Source organism: Tenrec ecaudatus, chromosome 15, assembly GCF_050624435.1.
Source record: "Tenrec ecaudatus isolate mTenEca1 chromosome 15, mTenEca1.hap1, whole genome shotgun sequence".
Classification (NCBI taxonomy): domain Eukaryota; kingdom Metazoa; phylum Chordata; class Mammalia; order Afrosoricida; family Tenrecidae; genus Tenrec; species Tenrec ecaudatus.
Genome location: NC_134544.1, coordinates 23305347 through 23326163, shown reverse-complemented (window position 1 = coordinate 23326163; position 20817 = coordinate 23305347). Strand labels below are relative to the sequence as shown.

The following is a 20817-nucleotide window of genomic DNA, read 5'->3' as shown; positions in this document are numbered from 1 at the left end:
TAAAAACGATTAATGACCTAATCCATCCATGCAGGGTCCAGAATCACATCCTCAGTAAATGACTCGCTCAGCAAGATGCTTCATTGTTGCCCTGTCCTTGGCAATTTCCATTGATTTCCCAACCTTTGTTGGCAATGGCATAAAATGTCCCACACCAAGACCAATGAGAGAGCTTTACTCCGTACACCCAAGGAGCTACCAAAAAGGAAACTAAATTCCAGAAATATGAGTTTGTGTCAAAAATTTGGTGGGAACAATTCATTTTCTTTCAAAATCCATTTTGCACCCTCAATCAAGCCTCTTTGTGAAGAGATAATGCCCTGAAGGGACATTAACTACTGATCTGAAATGGCTGTTTTCCCACCCTATCCTCCAGCTACCCTCAAAGCTGTAGCCAGCCAGACCAGAGCCAGGCATTGGGTGGGAATGGTTCTCCCTCCCCACTGATCACAAAGGTATAGTGCGGTGCACACAAGCGTGGAAAGCCAATAAGATCCAAATACTTAACATGAAATGGTTTCAGCAGCCTACCTCATTCAAAGTTGTTTATTACCTAGTATTAAAAAAAAAAAAGTCCTGTCCAGCTGGCCTCCACTGGATGCAGTACTGCTTCCCCAGTTTGTTAGCCCCTGATCAGAGCTCTGGAGGCAGAGTGGGGCGTGGCCTCAGAATCCAAAGAGGCTCTTCTGCCCTCCAGAGTCACTCTGAGTTGGGATGGATTCAATGGCAGTGAGGAGCCCACGATGCAAATAACCATCGTCGTGCAGATTGTCTAGACCCGCTGTCAGGCCTCAGCTCTAGGTATAGGGACGCTCTCCCTCTTTTAGGTTTGAACCCAAACAGTTCACTAAACCATCTCAAGACCCTTTTGGGGGGGGGGGTTGTTTGTGTGTTTTAATTTGCTTTTTTTAAAATAGAAATTTTAGGTTTACAGGGGGGTAGAGGGGAGCACAGAAACTGCAGAGCGTTCCAAATGCCTCCCTATCACCCTGTGGCTACTTTCTCTTATTGACAACGCCTCCCATCAGTGTGGTACATTTGCTGAACTGACATTGATACATGATGAATGATGAACTTAAGTCACATGAGGGATCACTCCTGGAACAGCTCAATGGCTTTTGACAAATGGATAAGGTCATGCATTTGCCATGACAATATCATGCAGAGTAGTTCCAATGCCTTAAAATGCTCTCTCTGTGTTGGACCTCCCCCTTTGTCCCCTCCATTTGGTTCTGTGACCCCTATCACTGCATTAAGCTAACTGATCAAATGTAAAGGAGCTAGACATCCTGTGACAATGTTCAATTGTCTCCTTTTATAAAGGAAGACCATATTTCTACACAAAGAACACAGTCTACTGTTTGACTACCTTACCCCCGTAAGAGAGTTCATTTTATCAATATGATATAGGAGTTGGTCTTTACAGCAACCTGCTTTAAGGAATTAGCAATTTTTAGGAGAGCACAGGGTGAGATTAGCAAGTAAATTGATATTGTGCATAATATACGTTTAGCATTGGTCACCACGTTGCACATGGACAACTATTTCTGCATCTTACAGAATTTCTATTTTCCATATGAATTTCTAAGGCCATTTGAGGAAATCAATTACTGATGATCATTTTCCAGCCATATTTTGCTTGATTATTTTTTGTTGGTTTGGTGTGTTTAATGCTGGAAAAGCTAAATATGGTGACTGATTATGTCCAAAAAGCAGGCTTTTTTTAGATACCTTGCTGCATCTATCCTTTAAAGAAAGCTATTTGATTACTGACAGTGTTGTCTTATTCTTATTTTCATATACGCTGTGTTCAAATATGTACTGAGTCTAAACAGAAACTTGAAGCACTTCCCTTGGGAATGGGAGAAATCATGTTTGGACCCGTTCACTCATTAAGTGTTTTTAAAGGGTTCATTGAGGAGGAGAGAGCGAGAGACCTCTGATTTACAGACCTGATGCTTGCTGTGTCATGCTTGACACATCGCGGAGTCTTCAGTCCTCCTTCTCCTTACCAGAGCCTTAAAGACGTGATGGCAAATTGCAGTTGTTTCATGAGGGCCGTGCTCTGCAAGTCTTATACATCTTTTGCCTCAAAAATAAAACTGCAGGATCGTCAAAACCATAACTAGATACTGGTTGGAGGGAGCTATTCGAAAATGTGTCCTCCCAGGCAGGAGTGAGTTCATCCGAGTGGGGCCCACTGAAAAATGAGAATGGGGACATCTGATTTGACGATTGCTCAACATTCCAGACAGTGACAGCAAGGCATGAAGCCAAACACCTTGCAGAGCTCTTCCTCTATGAGCACACTCCCTGGTGGTATAGGGGTTACGAACTGGGCTATGATCTGAAAGGTTCACAGTTTGAAACCGCCAGCCCATCCAAAAGAGAAAGACAGTGCTTTCTACTCTGGTAAAGAGCTGTAGTCTCAGAAACTCACAGAGACCATTTCAACCTGCCCTATCAGGTCACCATGAGGTGGCATCAAGTTGATGGCCGTGGTTTGGGTTTTCAGTTTTCTGAGTGGCCCTTCTAAAGAACAGGCACTTTCTCAGTGTAGGATCCTCTGCATGTGTGCCAATCAGGTGTACTTGAAGTAGACCTTACCCCAAAGTCTCCACCCCAAAAGGAATGTCTTTTTACAATTGATTTAAATAATTACATAATGGCTCTTTCCACTTCATGATGTCTGTATTAATATAATATTCAAGTGATGATCTTTTCTTATTGGCTTAAGTTTCATTTATTGTCTACATTAAAATAATGGACTTCTACAAATAGTTTTTATTTTTAACCAATAGAGGAGAATAGAAATTTGAGTCAAATATGTATTTTTAAAGTTAAGTAAACTGCATCATTTATTTAAGCCACCTAAATTTTTATTTAAATAAATCTTGTTCAGGTTTCTAATATTAGAGTGTACAACTTTAAAAGCATGTCATTTTCAAAAGATCCAATATCTATGGATTAACTGAATTCTTCACATCCTAATCCTTATATTATGTCCCTACACGTTCCATCTTGTGTTTCTCAGGGCCGGCTGACCATGGTTATATTGTATTTCTGGTAAAATTCCTAGATAGTCCTACTTTCGAAGACTAAGAAAATATTTTCCCTATCAGATCAATTGTTCATATGAGTCTTATTAGGAAAGTAATGTGCAGGTTTGTTTTTGTTTTGAATCACTTGGCTTTAAGCCAACATATCTAAGCCAAGAAAACCGTCAGCATTTTCCCTCTTGAAACTGATCATTCACAATGCCTCATCACATTGAAAACAGTTGACTTATGATAGAATATATTGTTCCACTTAATGTAACTAATTTTAAAAACCAAACAAAACTAGAGTCATAGACTATTTATGGCAAATAAATATAGCCCTAACTTTGCGAAAGAAACTGATGACCTCCTTCAGCTATAAACATATTTATTGAGCATGGACTATGTTTCTTAGTCTGAGGCATGGTGGAAAGCTATGTGGTGCATATAATGAATTAGCTGCATATACAGGTGTCAGAATCTTCATCTAAGTATTCTACAACTGTAAAAATAAAAAATAACGCAAGTAAGGGCACTTGTAAAAATGTTAAACAATACAAATTTGCTTATAGGTAGAATGTCTGGGATAGTCAAGGCATATGAATTATTTCATTTTTATGCTTACATCATATTGCCTTCTCCTCAAGTAATCTTGTATTATGAAAATACCTGGCTATGTGTCCTCTAATGTGCACCTGTCTCACCTCCCATTCAGAAAGCAGACTGGTAAATTTGGTCTCTGAGAGATGTATTTAGCTTAAAAATTTGCATAGACAATAAGGCACTAAACAACTGAGAACTTGATGAAACATAATATGTTGCCTATTGGCATGTAAGTCTCATATACATACAAGGGAGACTTCAAAAAGGACATGGAAAAATTACCCTGTCCTGCATGGTCACTATAAGTTAGAACAGCGGTTGTAAAACAACCACTATTACACTAATAAAGCAGAGAATTAGAGGCAGTTATGTTAATGAGGTAGGGTGCAATGTGCAAGCTTGGGTTTTAACTCAAGTCCAACTTTTTTTGACATATAAAAGAGATCACACAAGGTAGTAGAGACTAAGTACCACTGAGACAGAACCAGAGACTGAGCCTGTCCTTTGAACCCTGAGGTTTCTGTGCTGAGGACCTGGTAGACCCAGGAGAAGGTAGGAGGCATGGGCTACCCAAGGAGAGCAAAAGAAGATAGGGACTCCTCCCAGAGCTGATGGAGAGAGAACACTTTTCCTCTAGAGCTGGGACCCTGAACAGCAACTTCTAGTCAACTATACTGTAAATAAATGCATGTCTGTTTAAACAACCTATTTGTTGTATTTCTGATTTAACAGCACTAGATACCTAAGACCGCCCTGTTCTTACCATTCCATAGAATAAAAACTATTTCCCCAATAGGCCATGTCTTCTTTGCACCAGTGACTGGGTTCTGTTCCATGAGGCATTGTCATTGTAGAATTCATCTTTTACTGAGCAGATAGGTAGATAAGAACATTTCATCATAGATAAACAGTATGTTCAGAATATCTTTTACATGTGCAAAACCGCTGGCTCTTTCAATTCATTTAGATTAACAGTACTGTACAGCTAACTTGCTGTCTTTATTACAGCCATTAGGGTAAATAAATAATGTTAACATGACTGATAGGTATTGCATATGCATTTTATCTTCTGTTGTTAATACAAAATGCCATTTTGGCAATGTGAAAATATTCCCAGGAGACAGACACTTCATCTTCCCCAAGCCGGCTCAATAATAAACCAATTACTGAGGAAGATAGAGCATTTTAAAAATCCTTATTTTTTTAATTCTCTTCCCTTTCCCTTCATTTCTTTGTCCCTGTTTCTGCTCCTTTCTTACTTATTTTGTTCCCTCCTTCCCTCTCTCCTTCCTTTTTCCCACCTTCCTTATTATTCTTTCTTCTTGTCTTGCGTGTTTAGGAGCTCATCTTTCTGTCTTCCTAAAGGAAATACAGGGACTGCTTTTATTATCTGGCTAGAATATCAGAATTTAGAGGAATAGGGGGAAAAACTATTCCCATCATTATTTCTCTCCCTGACAAAATGATCTTATCTTTGGAAAATGGGTCCCGTCTGAGTATGCATTTGGTTTCTTCTTTTATCACTGTTTCTCCAAATGTGATACAATAATTGTACACTAAAATTACATAGCTTTTATACAAATTGAATTTCAAGTTTTTCATATTATTTGGAAATATCAACTCTATTATGAAAATCATATTCTCAAGGAATAAAAACTGATAGAAAATCATGTTGAAATATAAATCAACCAGGAATGGTTTCCTAAAATGCATACATTTTGTAGTAATCATTTAAAGAGATCAACAGCCCAAGATCCCGTTTATGAAATAATCACCCAGAATAGAAAGGCCTGATTTATATGAAGGTTTGTATCCCCTGATTATATCATCCTTTTGCTCAACCTTTGCTCCATCTCCCCTGCCTTTATGGTATATAATTTCTCTGCTGTATTATCAGCCAGGATTAAAGTCCCTGCCTGCTTAAGACTTGTCTAATCTTTTCCTACCACATGTGGAGACTTTTTGAATTATGACTTGAGGTCCTTTAAGATGCTGTTAAGGCAGTTTAATCACAAAGAATGTTGAAAAGGACCGCATACTGGCTTGAAAGCTAGAGTTAGAATGGGAAGCCTATTTGCTAGCCCACAACCCAATTATCCACAAAACCTCATCATATTTCCGAGTTGTAAGTAATATTTTTAGTCCATTATATTCTTTACCCTGAGAAGATGAGTGAAAGTAACCCCCAAGTTTAGTGACGCTCAAAGACATTATCTCCCAAAGGAGCTGGGTGGCTTTTTTTCCTCCTACTTTGGATTTTTTATTTTAATTTTAATTCTATGAGGGACTTGTAAGAATGGTTATTATGGAGAGAACATACAAGTTCAGCTCATGTCTCTGAACCTTATAACCTGCCTCCCAGGGCAAGTTTCTTTCTTTCTTTTTTTTTTTTTTTTACAACTTTCTAAATCCTTGAGACCTCATTATTTCTAACTCTAAAGTAGAAGTGTTATTTACCCTTCAAGTTCCTAGACTGAGAAGATAAGATGGGAAGGCATATGGAAAGTAGCCTCGTAGATACTTAATGGAGAAAAAGTTCCTTGCCCCAACCGGATCAAATGAGAGCAAACTTCCAACTTTAATCGCATACAAATCAAACAAAGGAGAATACTTAGCTATGCACGGACATAACCCAGGCTAGAATGCCACTTTATTTAGAATTGGGAACTGGCTTGATTATTCTATAATGAGTTCATATATCTACGTTCATCCCCCTCCCCCAATTGTGCTTTCCTTACCAGCATGTTTGGCATCTTCTGCAGACAGGCTTCCTCCCTAGTCTTGTCTTATGTCCCAGTTTCATGATTACACTCCACAGAATGTGTCCCAACCCTGCCATTTTGTAAATAACTGTTTGGTGAAAAGATGCTTGTAGAACCTAGTTCCTATTTTCAATGGTTTTCCACGATGATTCACAACCATCAAGTTCATTGGGACTCATCGCAACCTTGTGTAGAATTTCAGAGACTGCACATCTTTTGGGGAGTTGATAAAACACAAGCAAAATCCTTACACTGCGGAGTCAATGGTGACTGAAAGTGCTCTTATAGGACAGAACAGAACTGCCCCTTAGGTTTCCCACAGTTTGAAATTTCCTCTTTCCCCAATAGGGCCACTGGTGAGTTCAAAGCACTCACTCTTTGGTTCGCTGCTCCACGTGGAACCCATGGGGCCACTAGAGGTTCTTAGGGGAAATAATCTCACTTTTCTCCCTTCGCAAAGATGTGGGGTTGATGTGCAGACTTTGTGGTTGATTGTGTTGAGCTGAGCATGTCTCCATAAATTAGGCCCACCACGTTCATGACAATCTTACTGGTCTATTCCTTCGATCACCAAAGCTGGTATACATTTAAGAACTGACCTGCATGGTGACTTTTTGGAGTGTCTATTTGGAGTGACTGTCATATATGAATTAACCATGGGCCTCTTGACAATGATCCAATTGTGAGGTCACATACAGAGGGAGAGATTAAGAGGAGAAAGAATAAAGATACGCATTAGCATCTCATCCTTTACAACAGCATATAAACACTGACACCTTGTAAAAGTCTCTTTTGTTGATAAATGTATGTTCAACAAGAAAACACAAACATAAGATGGGAGACATTAAAGGCTTAAAGTATGACATCACAGCAACAGAAAGCTTAAAGAGCCCATTTGGATTTAATGGTCATTTATGCAAGAATATTACGTCTTTGATAATGATGTGTATTAGTGGGAGGAGAGGTTATTTAATCACCACTAGAAGAGTTCAAAAGCAAATGTGTGTCACTTTTTACTTTTGTCATTCATTCAAAAATGCTTATTATTATTATTTGTAATGTTCTAGACTTGTCCCATAGAGTAACCAGTAACCAAATGTGGCTATTTCGATCAGGATACATAGATCTAGCCTGGGAGTCAGAGGTTCTCCATGCTGATTTGTTGGGCTTGAATTGCCTTGTTTAGTTATGTATCTTAATATGAAAACAAAGAGAGGTTGCTTGATAAACTAAGTTCGATCAGTGTTTCAGGATCTGCAGAAATGTTGCCATTGCACTGGGGTAAGCAGATACAATTTCATTCTAAAGAAAAAACAGCTCAGTTGAGCAAAACGATTTAGAAAACTGCTTCCATTGTACTGGATACTGTAGAGAAGTTGTGAACTCAACTAATCAGTAAAGATGGAAAGTAAATAAGACCCTTTGATCACCTATGTACTTATCACTCCCTCATCTTGAAAGCACTTGTTCCCCATTCCGTCTATAAGTTTTACTGAGCACAGATGATATTTTAGCTGTTCTTTAAAGTGCTGGGACATAAATAAAGCAAGTCATATCACATCAAAAATTAAAGGTTATATATAGATTTTAAAATATCTGTGAAGGAAATTGTTCTAAATCATACCAGAGGAGTGAATTAATGTACTCTTTTTAAAACTGAAGTGAAGGTTGCAAAGTATTACTGTCCAAATATATACATTAGTGTGTGGATATATACACCTTTAAGCAAGCACGGGACTGCTGCTCACCACAATCAGTAGTCGGACTGCTCACTATAAGGTTGGCTGTTCAAACCTTCCTTAGTCGAGGATGAAGGTGTTTGCTTCTTCTAGCTCCTCCTTAGTAGAGGATGAAGGTGTTTGCTCCCTTAGGGTTTTTAAGTCATAATTGGCTCAATGACATTGAGTTGTGTTTGTGTGTGCGTGTGTGTGTGCATACATAATGTCTTAGTATAAAATACACAAGTACATGTTAGAAATCATCTAATCAAGAAATTTACAGTTAACTACTCTGATGGGACTCTCAACCAAAATTAAGTAAAACTTGCTTTTAAATGACTTCACTATTTTATGGATCCTTTGAATTGAAGGTTATATTCTGCCTGCTGTATTATATGGTAAATCTAACACATCACACAGAAAGTCAATAATTTGATTTAAATATTGTGCTCTAACCCCAATGTTCCTGCATTGTTATATTGATCTAATAAAACTATGATTTCGACTTTGCAGGGAAATATCAGGTGAAAACCCACAGAAAAACAAAGAGCAAACATGTTCTATTCTATTAAAACACTTTTCTGTATCCCACCTGCCTTTCCAGAAGAAATGAATTAGCCCCAAGAGACATCTAATGTAGTGTTAGGGTTGGGTCAGAGTTCCTGTCCACAGACATTTTTGCAGAGGAGAAAAGTAGACTGATTGAAACTGGTTAATTTAAAATGTTAACACACTTTATTTTACTTTAGGCTTTAGTGATTAGAATCAGACTTTAGATGTTGCCCAAAGGGTATAAGATAAAATGGCCCTGTGGTTTTAGAACTCTGAGTTTGTGATCAACCAGTACATTGCTGCCGCACTTTAGATGCATCGTCAGATTTGGGTAATTTCCAAATGAAAGTCGGGTGAAAAATGGTTAAGGACAATGATTCATTTTCCAAACGGAAGCTGCTAGCTAAGGTTTAGTGCTAATTATGGAAGTGTTAAAAATGGTAGTCGGGATTTTGTTGACAGAGAGAAACAACAAGACATGCTGGGTGTGGTGTGGAGGAACGCGGGGGAGTCAAATTGACACTTAGTTTGGGGGCCTCATAAATAGGTGAGTACTCAGACCATCGTGTGTTGGGTTTGAAAAGTAGGGAAGAGCCTGACTTGGCACATATGTCTGAGCAGTGTAGGGGACAAGTGACACATTGGGTTTATTGGACACACTAGGATTGACTGTTAAATATGTGCATATTTCATTTAGTTAATTAGACTGTGCACTCAATGAAAATACCCAATGCTTCCTCTAACATAAAAAGAGAAGGAACTGCCCCACCTGGTTAGGCAAATGACCAACGCGGGGCAGAACCTGGCATTTCAGAGTGACAAAGTTGAGCTGTTGTTGGAAAACCATGGGAAAACTCTTGGTGTCTCCTGCTTTCCAATAGAGCCCTGCAAGCATGTTACTCGTGAATCCGCTCAGAGACCTGTACGTGGCCAGGCACAGAGGATCCTCAACTCTGTGTCAATCAAGGAGGGGCCTCCTGTCTCGAAAGTACTCCTGCCAGGCCTGTGACGAGTAATTTGATGTGGCTGTTACCGGAGAGGAGAATTAACTAGAAAGAGGCCTCAGATCCACAGCCCAGACTTTCACCTGCCAAGATTTCACAAGGAACCCGTCCAAAAAGGGACAAATCAGTGCCAAAATAAATATTAGCCCGGAACCAGCTTGTTTTCCGACATGTACTTTGCCTACGTTCATTAACCACGAGATTGAATTCTAATGGGATGTCTATTCTCAGATGACCCAGAGGTCGAATCCCCTCATTGCTCTGTGACTGACTCAGAATTGCACCAACAAATTTCTGGTTTAAGATGCCAGATGAAAGCCAAAAACAAAGGGAGGTTTTGCCTTTGGCCTTCAACATCCCTTTTCATTCCCCTTTTCTTATCTCGGGGAGTGCTGTCCTTTCCATTGACTCAGAACATTCAGTGACCAAAACTTTACTCAATTACCTGAAACAGAATGTTAAGTCTATAAAATGTCATTGATTTAGTCCATTAGAACCTTCCATTTTTAAACAAATATAAACGTGAGAACCAGAGAGTTTATGGATGAATCATGATGCAGGTGAGTGGGATCACCCAGCCCAGAAATGTTTTCATCGAACAATTTGACTTCCAATAAATGCAGGTATGAAGACCTTCATGTCTATAAGATGATCTCACATGTATTAACTATGTTTTCCATTTAAAAAGTAATTCCATCCATTGTCTCTCAAGGAGACACATTGATATTAAGAAACATGTCTAGATGTCTTAAAATCCTGTTGATATGCTGCTACTTTCTTACTTTCCCTAGAATTCTGACACTGCCCTGTAAGATTTAGGACATGCCACTTTCAGACAGAATGCCACAAAATGCCAAGTGTCGGTGGCACTTAGACAACTCATACCTGAAGGAAACCAGATAGACAACCAAGTTTGCGGAACCTTTCAGTTAGATCCCTACCTATTATTTGGTCACACTTACATATCCCCCACTCTTCAACTTCAGTTGATAAAAAAACACAAACACCTCACGATCATTTCCCTCCAGAGACCAAAGGCAACACCTTGACGCTGATTTTAATAGCTACCACCACAAGCAATCACTATTTGTCATCACCATCACATCTTTCCCATTTAAGCTAGAGTAATTCCCTTTACCCGGAAGAGCAAGCATTCAGATCCAGCCCAACACATGCTTTGTGAGATGTGGCAAAATTAAAGGCAACAAAGATAATGGTGCCGGTGCTGGAACTTGATTCTGGTATAAGATATGATTGCAATTCCATGTAAAGAAAATCCAAGTCCTCACCATTGGACTGATAGGTCACATCATGATACATAGAGAAATGACTGACGCTGTCAAGGACTTCATCTTGCTTGGATCCACAATTGATGCTCATGGAAGTCATGATATCAAAGGACACATTGACGAACCTGCTGCACTAGACTTGTTTGTTTAAAGTACTGAAAAGCAAGGGGGTTGCTTTGAGGTCTAAGGTGAACCTGACCTAGGCCATGGTATTTGTAATTACTTCATGCACAAGAGGTGCCCCCCCAAAACCCGGAATTGCTCTGGGCAGAGGGCAGCTTTCAGAGTCCACGTTTTTCCTGCTAGGCAAACATCAAGCAACTCACTCTGAGTTAGCGCACCCAGTGGCATTGCCTTCGAAGGTTCTCTCTAGTAGCACTGATTTTTTTTTTCATAAAAGCAGTTTTGCTCAAAACTCGTTTTTTGTGATGACCGATTTAAGAGAACAGCATGTGGCTGTGGTATTTTGTTTCCTCCCATGGAAAATGCCACAGGAACTGTTGTGATGTTGAACACAGCTTACAAGGACAGCACTATGGAAAAAACCCCAAGTTAATGAATGATTTTTGCGTTTCAAAAATGGTGAAATGTTAATTGATGCCAAACCTCATTCTGGACATCCATCAACTTCCCCAGTGAATGAAAATGTTGACTCGTAGTACATTTGGAGTTCATGCCACCAGGTCAGACTGTTAATCAAGTTTTCTATCTAGAGGTTCTGAAAAGAAAGTGTAACAATGTGTGGCAAAAAAAAGCCTGATTTGTCGCAAACAGGAGACTGATTTTGCCACCCCAACAATGCACCTGCTCACACAGCCATCTCAGTGCACCCATTTTTGGTAAAACCCGGCATGCCTCTCTTGCCTTATGCACTTAACTCACATGACCTCAGTCCATGTAACTTCTTTTTGTTTCCATGAATGCAGAGGAACATGAAAGGATGGTGATTTGACAATTTAGAAGAAGCAAAGAAAAAACTAAGGAAGCACTGTCAACCATCCAAACAGATGCATTTGAAAAGTGTCTCCTAGAATAGAATTGCAGATTAGACAAATGTATCAAGTGTAATGGAGAGTATTTTGGAGGTGATAAGGTTTTAAAATATATATATATATATATATATATGTGTGTGTGGTGTATATGTATGTATATATACATACATGCATATATAATGCATGTATATATTTATAACTTTACACTTATAACTTTAGGGAAAAATTATTTTGGGGGGGTGCCCACTTGTATATGTGAAAGTTAGATTGAATAAGGAGAACTGAAGAAGAATTGATATATTTAAATTATGGTGCTAGCACAGAATTTTAGAAGTACCATGGACTGGAAAAAACTAAACAAATCTGTCTTGCAAGAAGTACAGTCCTTAGCAAGGACAGTGCAACTTGGCCTCACGTACTTTGCACATGCTATCAGAAGAGACCCATCCCTAAAACAAGACATCCTGCTTGATAAAGTCGAGGGACAACACAAAGAGAGGGCGATCCTGGACAAGGCGAACGGACACTCTGCCTACAATGCGGACCTGAGCATATGACAATTGTGAAGATGGCACAGGGGAAGGCAATGTTTCTGTGGGTTAAACTTGGGGTCATCACGATTCAGACCAGACTCAATGCACTTATCAACAAAAAGATCCTATTATTTTGGACAGCTTATCAGGAGATTGAAATATCCTTAAAAGGGCATCATGCTTTTAAAAATAGGTGAGCAGAAAAAATGGTAGACATATGAGATGATGTATTGATATTGTGGTTACACATGCTTGAATATAACATCACTTGTGAGCAAAATACAGGGTGGCTCTGAATGAGAATGTATTTGATGGCACTGAACGATGACAAGCCACAGCAGAGCCATTCCAACCACACAGCGAACTGGGTATGTGTGTACGTCTAGCCCACACGTCAAGCATTGAACAACCACTTTTGGCTACTGTCTATCAGAATGGATAATGCAGATAGAGCCACATCTGTGTGTTTGTGCACACTAAAATCAATCATAACCATTTCAGATAAATGTGAAAACAAAAATGAAATTAATTATATTTAGAAATTTTTTCATTGAATTCCAATTTTTTGTCATGTAGTCATTAGGTGAGCAACCATAACCATAAGAATAGAATATGAATACAATACCAGCATTATTGGGTTGAAGCCAGTTTTAGTGTGTTATACTAGTCATGCCAAGGAACATGTGGGGCACGCAATCTAAGTTTCCTCTTATAAATCACCTGCTTGATCTTAATTTTCAATCAGCTGTCTGGATGAAAACTCATTTTCCATTACCAAGCAATGAAATATTATGTAATCATAATAATATAATCATTGAATCTAATATCTAATAACATATATGATTACTCCTGCCATTCTTCAGAAGCATGAATTCACCTGGTGTGTCCTCCACATTCTTCACAGTGTTGGGCACTCCCAGAAATGAGTTGATGTTAATGTTGATGGTTTGTTTCATCATTCACTAACACGTTTAACAACAAGGAGCAATTTCATAACCTATGGAAGTAGAGAGGCCTCAAAAGGTTTGTGCGGGAACAAAAAACTCCATTATTGTCCCATTCCATTTTCCACATACCTTTTGAAGCCCTCTTATGTAACTTATGTAACATACCTCAGATTCATTTTTAATCATGCCACAGTCGTTAAAGCCAAAACCTTGAGAAATTATAACATTTTGAGTGTGAGTTGCTTTATTTTTGTCCTAAAACTCATCTCTAGTAAAAAACAAACAAAATGACTATTCACAAAGTATTTTTGCCATTATCCGCACTGTCCATGAAGATAGCCACGAGCTGGAAGTGTCTGTGAGGCACTTGCTTGTTGAGCAAGTTTCCCCGGTGACTGTGGAGAACGTCCCGGACTGAGATTCACTGTTCATATATAAAATACATACCCCATGGTAAAGGCTTGCTATGAAAAGTCTATTGTGAAGAATCACATTAATGAATGCTTATATTGATTACATGTAAAACTGAAACTATTTTAGATACTTTAGGTTAAATATATTCACTTAAGTTCATTTGTTCACTTTCCCTTTTTGAAGAAGATTGTGTTAGTATGGGTAGAAGAGAAACAAATTCATAAATATTCATATGTGCATAAGAAAAGCTTATATAGAAGAGCAATTGAATATTGAGACAACATCCCATCCCAGTCCAGATCAAGTCCGTAAGTCCAATATTAGCCCATATGTCTGATATCAATCTATAAAGTCCTCTTCAGACTCACATAACACATGCAATGATGCCCATTGTAGGAAGATCACAGGCTAGTGGGTGGGAAGTCTTATGGATCCAGTGGCATTGTGAGCATCTTAGTGTTGGCATGGGTCTCCATGCGGCTTCTCTGGCTCCAGAGATCTGACTCTATCAGCCTCTCTTTCCGTGTCTGCTCCACAGGGAATGTCTCACAGGGAGTGAGCATGTGTCCCACCTACAGTGAGCTATTTAACTCCTTAGCGCCTCCAAATGAGGTCATCATGCTACTACCTGATTGACAAGCTAAACTCTACCCCTTCACTCTGACTCCTCAAATTGACACCAGATTATGTAACTATTCACAAAGATTTAAAATTGCATGTGGATGTGCTGGCTCATTTATTCACATTGGACCAAAGAAACTCAAACTCACTGCCATTGAGCCAATGCCAGCGACTCGTAGCAGCCCCATAGAACAAGGTAGAATTGCCTTTGTGGGTCTCAGAGACTATAACTCTGTAAGACAGCGGAAAGCCTCATTGTTCTCCAGCAGAGCAGCTGGTTGATTTGAATGGCTGACCTCAGGGTTAGCTGGCCAGTCACTATGTCACCGTGACTCCTTTTATCCATGTTGGATAATGATCGCATCTAGGTAAATCTGTGTCTTATGTCCCACCTAGTGGAAATCAAGAAGGCAGCCAGTCTGATATTAAATTAGTCTCAGAGTTCTCAAAATGCAGCCAGTACATGTGGCCCATCTCAAATACATAGTTCTGAGTTATCTAAATAATATTTCTATTTAACCGTCTTTTCCCTGGGTTTACCCTCTACGTGTAGTCAGCATCATAATTAACAGTCTTTGGATATGAGTCAAAAAGTCATCTATTTCCTACGGGTCTCACAACCACTGGCACCTATGAAAATCAAAGCTCAGGAGGTCAGGGAGACAGAGGCACACAAATCCTTTGATCCACCGTGCAGGGTTCCGTTTTACTTAAAGTTGTGCTCCAATTTGTGTGAGATGATTCACTTCTGAAGCCTATTTGTCTTCCTGCTGCTATCTCTGAACAAGCTCAAACCTTCCATGTGGTTAATAAACTGCTTATCTTTTGAATACGGAAAATAAAATAAACTTAATCCTCAGGGTGGTACAGCCAGCAGACCAGGAGTCTTTTAGATGCTTCTTAGAGATACAGGACGACTAGGTTTTCTGCCCTGTGCGATTGTCAATCTTTTTTCTCCTTTGTGTGTATGTGTAAGGGCATCAAAGGTGCTTCTCCATGAGGAATGTCAGTGGAATTGCAAAGTGAATATTAATTTCACTATTGCCGAGGTCAGATGTTTACCCATTGTTATTGGGAAGTTTGTGTTATTATTGGAAATTTTATTGTGGCTGCTCCCAGGATAGATATTTTATCCCTAGCTCTTTTCTCGTGTCAAGAAAGTAAAAGAGGGCAAGGAGTCAACACACATATACACTGATCAGTTAAAAAAAAATACCCTTAACAAACTCTAATCTGTTTGTTAATTGGAGTAATTTTTCTAGTGTCATAAGTAAGCTCCAGATGTGTGTTTTGAGTTGCTGACTTCGGTGAGGTAGAATAAACACAGAATTACACAATTATAAAAGCAGCTCTGTATCAGGAAAAAGGAAGAGGACGGTGGCAGGGAAAATTAGCGAAGACAAGAAGGGTTATGGTCCGGCCATGCAGAGTTGGTGGGCATGAAATATCTATTCACGACCCCCTAATTGTTACTAAATGAAAGACAAAGAGAAAGCTTGGGTTTTTCTGTTGGTACAGGACACGATGTCCAGCTGGATATCTCTGTATATACTCCCTATGTCACGCTTAGTGTGGATGCTAGAGCTGTCATATTCAACCCTCCCCATGACGCATAGAGCTTCTCCATTTGTTCATGTCTCCGTGAACAGTACCGCAAACACCCAGCTGTGTGGGTCACATGTGAGGATCACTCTTGGTGTTCCCATCATCTTGATTCTCCTGCCTCCAACCCATCAAGTGTTGTTGCGTGGGCCTCCCGCTCCTGGTGGTTACCCATCGGGCTACTCCCCGCTCCTCCATAGTCAGTAGTTTGAAACCACCAGTGACTCTAGGGGAGAAATAAGAGGCTTTCTATTCACATAAAAGTTACAGTCTCAGAATCTCCCCAAGGCACTTCACCCCAGTCTGTTGGGAGGGCTCTGAGTGGGCCCAGGCTCCCTGGCAGTGAATTTGGTTTGGCTTCGTTTATGACTCTTCAGGCTCTGGTGGCGTCGTGGGTGTCCAGGTGGGTGTCAGAAGTTCAAATCCACCATTGGAGAAAGATGAGGCTTTATGCTCTCTCAAAGATTTACAGTCTTAGAAACCAAAGAGGTAGTTCCACTCGGTCTTGCAGGCTTTTGATGAGGCCGAGTCCAGGGTTTCCGTGGTTGATGGCTCCTCGTCCTCACCACTTTCATGTGAATTCAACCTGGTAGTTTCTCTCTGCTGGTCTGTGCAATATAGGCCCAACTGATCCCCAACACTCACATTTACCCCCTTCAATTGACTATATTAAAAAGTGTGGAATGCCGATCCTTTTCTGATTCCTAGAATAAATGATGAAAATACTTCACAAAGCCCTGTCTGTGGCCCCTAACAACCCCACCCTCCCCACACACTTCATCTGGACCCTTCTCTTCCTGGCTCCCTGTGGTTCTTTCACCTTTGACTGCATGTCCCCCAGAACTTGCCACTGTGTTTAGCATGCTAATGGGCTTATTTAGTATTGACTAAGTATTGTGTTTTCAAGCCATGTGCCATGGATGAGTTATTTAATCTTCACAGCAACTGCGTGAGGCACTGGTATTAACCAGCTAGTTGTCAATCCTAATGCATGACTTCGCTATGTGGGTCTGTAGAATTGTGTTCCAGGACGTTTTCAGAAGCCGATCGCCAGGTCATTCTTCCAAGGCACCTCTGAGTGGACTTAAACCCTGAACTTTCTGTGAACACCCAAATGTGGTCACTGTCTGCACTACTTCTTGGTACGGATGTTGGCCCCATTCTAAAAGAAAAAGAAAGTTAAGATTGAAGGCATAAAGTAGCCTGCCTTAATTGAGCCTGAAAGTGGAACCTGGTTTTGAACACAGACTCTCTGAGTAGGAAACCCAGAGGAGGGATCCTCTGTAAATGGCTGCATACTAGTAACCCTGATCTCGGACTTCTGAGAACCCCACATGTTAGAGAAAGAGTGTTAACGTTCTCCCTTAATTTAGGGGTCCTGCCAAAAGAGGCAGCTTATCCAAGACAGTGGCTCATCTTGTAAAGCCTAGAAATTGATAAGTACAAAATGTTCTCCTCAAAGCGATGATATCTTTGACGGTAGCGTTTCTCCATGGTGATGGAGAAAGGGTCTGCTCATATGACTGCCTGAAAAAGGGGGAAGCTACTTCCTCCTCCTCTGAAAAGCTGCAGCAAAACACTTTTGTGCAAGCAATCTATACACACCATTCATTGCGCTGTAACACTACAAACATCAAATACCTATTCTTCCCATATGGCCATAATACAAGTCAACTTCCGAAAAAGTGGCTGGGATTTAAACTACATTATCACTCTGTGAAATCCTCTGCCTTCCACGGAAGGTAGAGACACCTGCTTTGCTGATGCATATCTATTTATAGATAACTGACATGTTTGTGTACAGAAATATAATCTTCAAGTAAATTCAAAATCTGTCATCACTAAGAAGCAAGCATGAAGATAGCAAATGCCCTTTCTGGGGCTCTGTGCTCCGACTGTTCTATAAGAACAAAATATACGTTTATATTAAGGAAACTCTGGTAAAATGACTATAAGGAGGTTTAAGAAGTTTAATTTATATGACACATCCATTGAGGGTCAGCCCTGTTACTAGGCACTTGTTTGGCTAAATGGGTTTGTAAACAACCCTGATCAGGAATCATGCTACACCCTTTCACAATGATAATCCCATGTTTCCCATCTCCTTTTCAAATATGACATCCTCTCATGTTCTAATAATCCTGAGAATTGAGTAGGACAAATACTCTTGCCTCCACTAGTGTGATTAAAAAAAGCAACAAGCAAACAAACTGACTGCTGTCTAATCATGCTGACTCATAAAAACCCGACACGACAGAGTTGAACTGCTCCATGTGGATTTCCAAGACTCTCTTTACATGAGGAGAAAGAATCATTTATCTCACTCAAAGTGGCTAGTGGCTTTGAACGGCTGACCTTCCGACTGGCAGCCTAATGTGTTACCCACGATACCACCAAGGAACCCATATGTGATAAACATTAAGAGACTCAATTCCAGGTAATTTTGTTTTTTAAGTAAACCTACTGCATAGAGAAGATTCTGATTCATAGCAACCCAGCATCCACTTTTCTGAGACTTTGCGAGTCTTTATAGGACTCATCTTTCTCCCACAGGGTAGCTGGTGAGTTTGAACTGCTGATCTTGCTGCTCACAGTCCAGTGCTTACCAAGGCTCTACCATATATCTCGAGTACTGTATTTGTATAACAAGAGGTCTGTTGAAGCAATCAACATCTAACTGATTATACCTGCCAGGGCGGGGGCATTCAATGTTTAAATGCTAGGAAACCAGAGCCTAGTCTGGAAGTCAGAGTCTTACTTCTGCCCACATGCTGGGCACATCTCTGAAGCCACCTCATCTGGGGTAAGGGAGGCCCAGGCTCAAATTCCCAGTCCTGGTTTTCCTAAGTCTCAGAAATTCCCATGTTTTGCCAAGTTTGGTCTTATTGGGTGCCAGTAGAAAGGTATGCATCCCCCACACCCGAACCTAAGCACAGGGATCTCCGTCCACTTGGTAGGTTATCATGGGTAAGCTGACCTTTGGGTATTAGGCCTGACAAGTTGACAATCGCTGAGTTGAACCAACCTGAATACTCACCTGATTAGGTGTCTGTAAGGGCAGCTACCTAGCCACATACTCATGGCCAATGGACTCTGCCCCATGCCCTGTGGACACAGGTTTGTCCCCAAAGGCCAAATCCTGTAACATCCCCTATCAAGGAATTCAACATGGATGTTGTTATTCATAATTGTCCTTGCTAATCTTATTGAACCCTCATAATAACTCTGTGGACTTGCACTATAAAACCTATTTTAAAATAAATCAAGATAACAGTGTTCAATGAATTTAAGCAACTTGCCCTAAGGCTTCTGTATTATAAAATGGAAGTGCCCTCCTCCCCCTAACCCCACCTCCTTCACCAGAGCTTCTTTCCTTCCTGCCATCCGTCCATCTGTCCTTCCTTCCTTATCGAGGATTCAAAACCAAAATATTTCCAAGTATTTAATTTTTACCAGTGATCTCAGGCATCTTTTTCACTTTTTCATTATTTTTTCTTTGAATTTCACCAAATTTTTTTTTGATAATTTGGGAGAAAGTACATGTGAAAATGGAAATTTTCTCTTTTTTCAACACTTATTTTCCAACTAAAATTTTAGAGAAAATCATCTTTAGAAAAATGGACGGAAGGTTCTTTACACACCCCAGTTTTCTTTGAACACCACATGTTTGCCTGAGATTGTTTGATAATTATTGGAATTGGTGTTAATGTGCAACCAAATGGGAAATTGCTTTTCTAATTGGAAGTTCTGTGCCAAGAAGGCAGAGGAGGAAACAAACGGTGCCCTCCTCCCTGGGCTCAGGCATGGTATCATTGTGAGGCCAGCGCAGGAGCAGGCAGGATCTGGTTCTGCTGTGAATCGGCTCGTAGTAGGTGGAGACCGACCTACGCCAGGTCTTTGATTTACTTGATTTTGACATAATCCTCATGACTGTACTTGCAGATTCCATCACTTGAAGTCTCACCCACACTACATAGCTATTGATGCTTTTGTTTTCGTTGTCATTCTACTTTGTCTCTACTTTTGCTTTTCTCCCTTTTCTTCCACCTTGTACATCCTGTTTTTTTTCAGCTAGGCTAATGTCAGTGTTGCTCCCCATCACCCTCATTCACACCTATAGCTCTTGACTGACCGGAGTGCATCAGAAGTGTGTGTCTTCAGAGCCTTAATAAGAACCTCTTGACTTTCTACCATTGCCATGTATCTTACAGAAATGGAGAGAATAATGCGTGCTGAACACTTACAAAGTCTGATTTTATAATAAATAAGTTAATGCTTTTTAAAACCAGTTTTACTGACATAATTCACATATACAATTCACCATTTAAATCATATTAAAAAGAATTGTGCAATCATCCACACAGTAAATTTTAGAAAACTTCTTCTTTCTTGTACTCATTCTCATGAGGTTCTCATGAGGTTCCCATTTCTCACCAACCTCCCCAACCATATGCCTACCCAAACCAAACAACCAAACTCACTGCCATGGAACCAATGTCAACTAAAGTAGACCCGCCCCTGTGAGTTTCTGAGACTGGAGCCCCTTAAGGGATCAGAAAGCCCCCTCGTTCTCCATGGAGGAGCTGGTTGGTGGTTTCAAACTGCTGACCTTATGGTTAGCAGCCCAACGCCCTACTCCTAAAAAAACTGTTAATTCAGTTACTGTCACCAAAGATTTACATAGCCTGCATTCCTACACACACACACACACACACACACACACACACACACACAAAGCACTA

At 40.1% G+C, this 20817-nt stretch overlaps 1 protein-coding gene across 1 annotated transcript in view; it reads left to right on the top strand.

Annotated features, from left to right (window-relative positions):
- Positions 1-20817, top strand: part of DCC (DCC netrin 1 receptor) — an 824140-nt gene that overhangs the window by 460268 nt on the left and 343055 nt on the right. The gene's annotated exons all lie outside the window — the stretch shown is intronic.